Source organism: Notothenia rossii (assembly GCF_949606895.1).
Source record: "Notothenia rossii genome assembly, chromosome: 10".
Taxonomy (NCBI): Eukaryota; Metazoa; Chordata; class Actinopteri; order Perciformes; family Nototheniidae; genus Notothenia; species Notothenia rossii.
In genome coordinates, this window is record NC_136908.1 from 43,365,758 (window position 1) to 43,373,460 (window position 7,703).

Sequence of the window (7,703 nt, forward strand, 5' to 3'; positions counted from 1 at the left end):
GCGCCACTGAGACTCCAAACGGGAGTTTGAGCCATCTCATCCGACCCCATGGGGTCCAGAATGTCGTCAAGCGGCTGCTTTCCTCATCAAGCTTGCACTGGAGAAAGGCATCACAAGCATCAACCAGTGTGAGGACACGAGCCTTGGGCAGTTTCTACAAGACGTCTTCTAGCGTTGGCATGTAGTTGAGAGGCTTTGGGTCAATGCAGATTCTTATCTTGTCCGGTTTAGCTACTGTCACCATGTTGCTTATCCACGCTGTCGGCTCTGTCACTGGCGTAAGGTTGCCTGCTTTCACATGTTTGTCCAGCTCTTCCTTAACCCAGGCTTTTAGCGCTACAGGAACATTTTGTGGTGTGCACTGGACTGGTGTCACTTCAGGGTTCAGATCGAAATGAATATTACCTGGGACTGACTCGATCGGGTCATGGAAAACATCATGAAAGTCTATCAGTAGCATTTATTTTGTGAATGGCATAGACTGGCTTGCCTCAATAGTGTTCACCTCCGCTGGCAGTAGTTCTCTTGGAATAGTGAATTTCACAAGGCCCAGATCAGTGCATGCAGCACCACCTAGCAGGGGCTTTTGTTTGGTGTTCACTATCTCAAACACAAGTCTGTGTGTTTTCCCCCTGACCACACAGTCAGTGTGAAATTTCCCCAGGGATGGCATGTATGTGTCAGAGCACAGCTTTAGCCTTGTCCTGGTCGGCTGTAAGGCTGTCTTTGGTGACAGTTTCTCTCTAAACTGTTGGCCTATAACATTGCAAGTGGCCCCTGTATCTAGCTGGCATAGATGTCTTTTCTTATTCAGGTGTAGCTGCACAAACCATTTGCGTCCAGGTACTTTCACATTCCCCACATATTCAGTGACATGGTATAGGTTTGCACTTGTATCTGAGTCCCCTTCAGTTTGCTGGACATCGTCAACAAGATTAACTTTTCTTGTTTTCTCTTCTTTGCTGCTGGCTTGACATACTTTTGCAAAGTGATTTGAAACGCCAGATGCTCGGCAGGTCTTACCATAGGCTCGGCACTGCTCTCTACCCCGTTTGTGTCCATTTCCACAGTATTTGCAGATCCACTGCTGCTCTCTCTCAGCCGCTGTGTTTCTTTCCACTGTATTTTGCGTCGTCAGCCTTGCCTGTCCACCATAGCATTACAGGGATCAACGGTTGCCATTGGCAACCATTCAGAAAAAATGTCAACCACTTCTTGGCCTTTGGTTGCCATCAGTGGCAACCAGTTTTTAACATAAAGAAATAAGGACAGCAAACAGCTAAATGTGCACCCCAAAATAGATAAATGTTAAATATTTTGTTGTATTAAGAGCAGTGTTGGGCAACTTACTTTTAAAAAGTAACTAGTCAAAGTTAGTTACTGCTCTCAAAAAAGTAACTAGTTACTTTATTAGTTGCTAAATTATAAAAGTAACTAGTAACAAGTTACTTTACTTTACTTTAAAAATAATAACAATAAAAATACAAGTTTTTGTGTTGTTCTGTGGCACAGTAAAAGACAACTCCCCACATGTACATTAGTTAGGTGTTTCAGGAGATTGGCATTGCTGTTATTCGATGTGGACAATGCTTTCTATCCTGCACACAGTTTATATTTTACCGTAATATGTTTGCGTCCTTTACCCCCACAAATAGTAGGAAAATAGTGGTTATATTTCCAAGTTGCAAATGCGCTGCTGCTCTCACTGATACTTGCATCTGCCATTGTGTGCGCTGGTGGTGAGCGTTGCCGTGTGTGTTAGCATTAGCAAGTGTTCGTGTGTGTGTATTTTCCCCATAAGGCAAGATCCGCCCAACTCTGTCTCTGATTGGCTTACCCTGAAATGTTACCCCGCGTTAACCAATCATCACTCCTCTCTGGTAGGGTGACCAGACATCCCGTTTTCCGGGGACAGTCCCCGTTTGTATAGGCCTGTCCCCGGTTGAAACTGTCCCCGGAAATGTCCCCGTTTTTTAATATACGTTAAAAACACATAGCAAGGTGAAATAAAACGTTTTGTGTCAGGAAACACTGGGTAAACAGACTGTGGTCAAGCCAGCCCCCACTTCGGAAAACAGTCAAAAGCACGTTGTATAGATGAGAGTAACACCTACGTCACTTCCGGTCAACAATTACGGCCCCGCCCACTTTTGGGGGAAAACAACGCTGTCATTTGAATGGTGGTCAATACAAATTCTGAAGTTTTTGCCCATCCGATAAAAATTTGGGGAAAACCGTGGATTTTTGGATCTTCAAAGAGCTTGATTACGATGGCCAGTCAGGCAAACAATTACATTCGATCATTGGTAATCGACAATCGGTCTTGATATATGGTTAAATTAAAATCAGTAGGCGAGGCTGTAATTTCTCCAGCTGTTACTCTCATGAGTAAGGCGGAACATAATAGTTTTATCATGCCAAAAAGCTGCTGTGTCGTTTATTGCATCTCAAACATTAAAACAAATCCAGAGTTACGTGTTTCTGTACTTCCTCTAAGAAGAAAGGACAGTAACAGAAGATCTCTGTGGCTTCAGGCTCGATCGCCATTCAAATGACAGCCGTTGTTTCCCCCAAAAGTGGGCGGGGCCGTAAAGTGACGTAGATGTTACTCTCATCTATGAAAATCGATAGCCTACTGCTATATTTAACCATATATCGAGCCCGATCGTCTATTTCTAATGGCTTAATGCAATTGTTTGCCTGTCTGGCCATTGGAATCGGGCTCTTTGTCACAGTTTGTGAAACAAGCAGGACCCAAATGCAGATATAGACTGAAACTTCCTTTATTTCAAGGCTATGATATATATAGACAATGACAAAACAGAACACTCACCGCAGAACTAGTCAGGGAACAAGACGAACCGACCAAGACAGACAGACAACCCAGAACTTAAATACACACAAGACTCAATCACACAACAAGACACAGGTGAGGAGGGAGGAGAAAACACAGGGGCCCAGGTGAACATAATCAGACAATTAGACACACCAGGGAAACTAATGACAAGACAATAACCCAAAGGAAAACATGACATGGAAAACAGCAAAAACACCCAAACCTACAAAACTATAAACGTGACATAACATGAGAATCGTGACATAACCCCCCCCTCAAGGGACGGATTCCAGACATCCCAAAAAAACAAAAATCCAGCAGGGTGGGTGGAGGGGGTCTGGAGGACGGGTCTCGGGCGGACGGCCCGGGGGCAAGGCAGAGTTCACAAAAGGGGAATTCGGGCGGACGGCCCGGGGGCAAGGCAGAGTTCAAAAAGGGGAATTCGGGCGGAAGGCCCGGGGGCAAGGCAGAGTCCATGGAGGGAATCTCGGGCGGACGGCCCGGGGGCAAGGCAGAGTCCGAGGAGGGGTGAAGACCAGACAGCTCCGGAGGCCGGTCAGGAGCCGGTGTCGGCAAGATCGCCCATGGAAGAGGACACAGGACCGGCAGGATCCCCGGCAGGAGAGCAGTCGGCGGAATCCCCAACGCGACAGGACATGGAGTTGGCAGGACCCCCAGCGGAAGAGTAGTCGGCGGGACCTCCAACGTGGCAAGACATGGAGTTGGCAGGACCCCCGGTAGAAGAGCAGTCTGCGGGATCCCCAATGCGACAGGACATGGAGTTGGCAGGACCCCCTGCAGAAGAGCAGTCTGCGGGACCTCCAATGGCTCAGGACATGGGGTTGGCAGGACCCCCGGCAGAAGAGTAGTCTGCGGGACCTCCAACGGGACAGGACATGGGGTTGGCAGGACCCCCGGCATAAGAGTAGTCTGCGGGACCTCCAACGGGAACAGACATGGAGTTGGCAGGACCCCCGGCAGAAAGGCAGTCTGCGGGACCTCCAACGACACTTGAGTGGGTTGGTTCGCCAACAGAACACGGGGAGCTGGCGTCGGACGGACAGCCAACAGGAGACGAGGAGCTGGCGTCGGACGGACAGCCAACCGGAGACGAGGTGCTGGAGTCGGCCGGTACGCCGACAGGACTCGGGGAGATGGCGTCGGACTAGGTGCTGGAGTCGGCCGGTTTGCCGACAGGACATGGGGAGCTGGCGTCGGACGGACAGACCACAGGAGACGAGGTGCTGGAGTTGGCCGGTACACCGACAGGATACGAGGAGCTGGCGTTGGCCGATGAGTCAGCAGGTGACGAGGAGCCGGAGTCGGGACCATGGTTACTGGAGCCGGCACTGAAGCCGGGACCATGGCTGTAAGGTCCGGTTCTGGAGCCGGAAACATGGCTGTAAGGTTCGGTTCTGGAGCCGGAAACATGGCTGTGTGGGCCGGCACTAGTGCCGGAAACATGGCTGTAAGGTCCGGTTCTGGAGCCTGAAACATGGCTGTAAGGTCCGGTTCTGGAGCCGTAAACATGGCTGTAAGGTCCGGTTCTGGAGCCGGAACCATGGCTGCTGGGAGCGGAGCGGAAGCCTGGACCCTGGCTGTGTAAGCCAGGTAATGGAGTATGGAAGCAAAGCTGCGTGGGTCCGCACTGGAGCACAGAGCCACGGCTGCTGGGTCTGGCGCTGGAGCCGGAACCATGGCGGTTGGGCGCGGAACCCTGGCCTTGCGTCTCTTAGGAGTTTTTTGGAGGCTTCGTGGACCCCCAAACTCCAGACCAGACCCCAAGAAAGGGTTAACCATTTTGATTTAACTAGGCCAGTAGGTACGGATATTCCACTGGATAATAACTGCAGCGATGTATGTTTTAGCTGAATACGCGTTTTTTTAACCCTAACTGATGCAGTTAGTCATTTCTTTAATGTTTGTTCTTTCTGATGTAAAGTCAAGGTTGTAACTGTTTGCAATGAAGTTGTGGGGCGCTGAACTGTTCCTTTGATTCTTTTGAATTATGATAGTAATTACTGGTCTTTCAAATTTGAAGGAGGGTGAGCAAGCATCTTGAGGAACGTTCATCATTAACTCCTCCAAAAAATATAGTTTATTTAATAATAACACTGAATATGTGAATCATAACAGTGATTGACAGCTGATAGGAATAATATGATTGTTAATATTATCATATTCATACAGACACACATCGATGAGACAGTTAATTAATGTACTTATTGCAGCAGTCTGCATATTTGGTACCCCTGCTGGTCTAAGAATTAAACCAACTCATTCAGTTAAAATTCATTCATTCATTAAATTACGTGTGCCACCTTATATATTTATATTTAAGGCTTTACTGATGTGCCACAATAATGTCACCTAATGTTATTGAGTTAAAATATCAATATTGTGGCTTTCAAAGTTAAAATTGATTGATATGACTGCGATTAAATCAGCATATACTTCTGCCAGGGGATGCCACCCCTGAAATTCTCCTGCCACCCTCTTGCCACCCCATGAATATTTGTCTAGATCCGCCCCTGGTGGGGGTCAGCACAAAGGTCAAGAAAACCCACATTTGAAAGGGAGACAACGGATGACCAAGAAACTAGTGACTTGCTCAATTCATTTGTGAGGGATCTTCGAAGAACAGAACAGCTGCACTACTGGTATTTAGTATACCAGCAATTGAGGGTGGACAAGTTTACTACCACTTAGGTTTAAAATAATTGTGCTAATTACTTATTGTAAAGCATTTGAACCTTCTTTTGTGTCACATTTTCATTATTAAGTTGATGTATAACTGTATAGTATCTTAATTATTTAAAATATAAGGTGAATAAAAAGGGCAACCGTATTTTCAGTTTTGGCAACCAAAAGCTGATGGCTGGTTGCCAGCCTGGCAACCACTTTTAAAAGTTAGCGTTTAGCTCTGCATTAACCTGTTAAGCCCCGAGCCTGTTTTTCAGGTTTCAGGCTCGAAAATGACATTCCCAGAACAAATGACCATATCTTCCCTTCTAAAAGGGTTAAATTAATAATCTTTTTTCTCAACGTAATGATAAACCTGTCAGTTGGATGTAGAAAAGTCAGATTCAATATAGATGGTAAAAAACTGTAAATTATAGTGTCCGTCCAAAATATATTTTGTACTTATAGTGAAAACTAACCTTGGATGATGGGTTAGCAGACTAAACGCTTTTGGAATCCAAAGTACAACATATACTAAGTACCCTGTATCAAGATTGATGCAAAACAAGTGATATTTGACCTTTTTAGACAGATTTAGCAAAAACAAAACCTCTTCTGGGGCCATTTGGGTGGATTTTTCATATCTCTGGCTCCCCCTGCTGGATTTTGACATCTCTTTCTAACCATCAGAGCCAATGGAATCGAGGGGAACTCATAGTCCTTATTTGGTCATGTGCGTGTGTTAGACTGACGCATAGCCAAGACCGGAAGCAGCAGCCACTCTGGTGGCTACCATTAGCAGCTAACTTTTGCCCTGCGATTTTTACATAAAAATGGAATTATGGATTATAAATAAGACAAATTATTTCCCAGAAACGTTATCAACCTATGGATTAACCGATTCAGCCGTGTTTTTTCTCGTTTTAATGCCATTGAACACGTCTTTTGATCAGATTAACAGCTACGGTGAGACGATCTCCCTAGAAGCTCCGTAAAGGTACGTGTTGTGATGTCTATCTTTGCTTCCCCTGTCGCAAGTTCCAGTGTTTCCCCTACCATTGCTGCGCCCTGCCAACGGAGCCTGCCTGAAATTCAAGGTGTTTTTTTAAATTTATAATTATTTAAAAAATATATATATATAAAGCACAAAATTGCAACTGAAGTAATCTATCTACGGTCACTTTTCTCATTGAACATGTGCTCTTTTATTAAATAAACTAAACGCCTATGTTATTTATCCAATGTGCATGTTTCAGTATCCACTGCCTTGCGTATTCACATTCTCCCTCCGCTCTGTTTCTGAAGGGCGGGGCTCCGCTCCCCCCCCCCCCCCCCCCCCCACACACACACACATGCGAATGCACACACTCACAATCAGAGACAAGAGCGGAGGAAAGGAGGAGAACAACAAAGTGTAAACAAGTCAAACAAATCTGCATTATTGTGCCGAGCTCTGTTGTCTGCCCGTTTGTGTGTCCCCCCCAGTTTCAAATTTGTTTATTATTATTTTTTAACCGCAAGCCTTTATCGTCACGGGAGAAGGACACACACAGCCTGCCCAGGTGGACGCGCTCGAACGCGACAACGAATGTAGCGTGCGCATTCTAAAAATAGCTCTCAGATGGTTAGCAGGTACCGCAGTTTTGAACTACAGTATTGAATTTGACAGAAAACAACAATGAAACGCCAGCAGAAGAATAGTCTAATGAGTTGGGTGAAAAAAAAGACAGGAGATGTGAGTTGGTTTATTCAGTAAATTAGCTCAGGATAATTAGATGTTCTGTCACTTGTTGATGATGTGAGGCTAATGCAGGATTTGCTAGCCTGATGCTACCGGCATTTAGCGGCAGTGACTCAACAAATTGCCACTTACAATGTATCGTCAGCAATGTATGACAAGCAGACTGCTTGTTTAATGTTAGACTCACACCAATAGCTCAATATGATCATAACGCGATTGCTTTCATATCAGAGATCAGATGAGGTGGAGCTGCATCCAGCAATAGAGGATGAGTCAGAGAGAAGCAGCAGCAGCACAGGGTTGCTGCAGGTATGTTATATGATGTAGTCAGGTGATTTAAATGTATAAATGAAAGGAAGAAGTGTAGGCTACATGATAAGAAGGGAATACAGTTTGAATTAAAGTAATACAGTACAGTGTAACACTGTACTTTATTACTTTTTA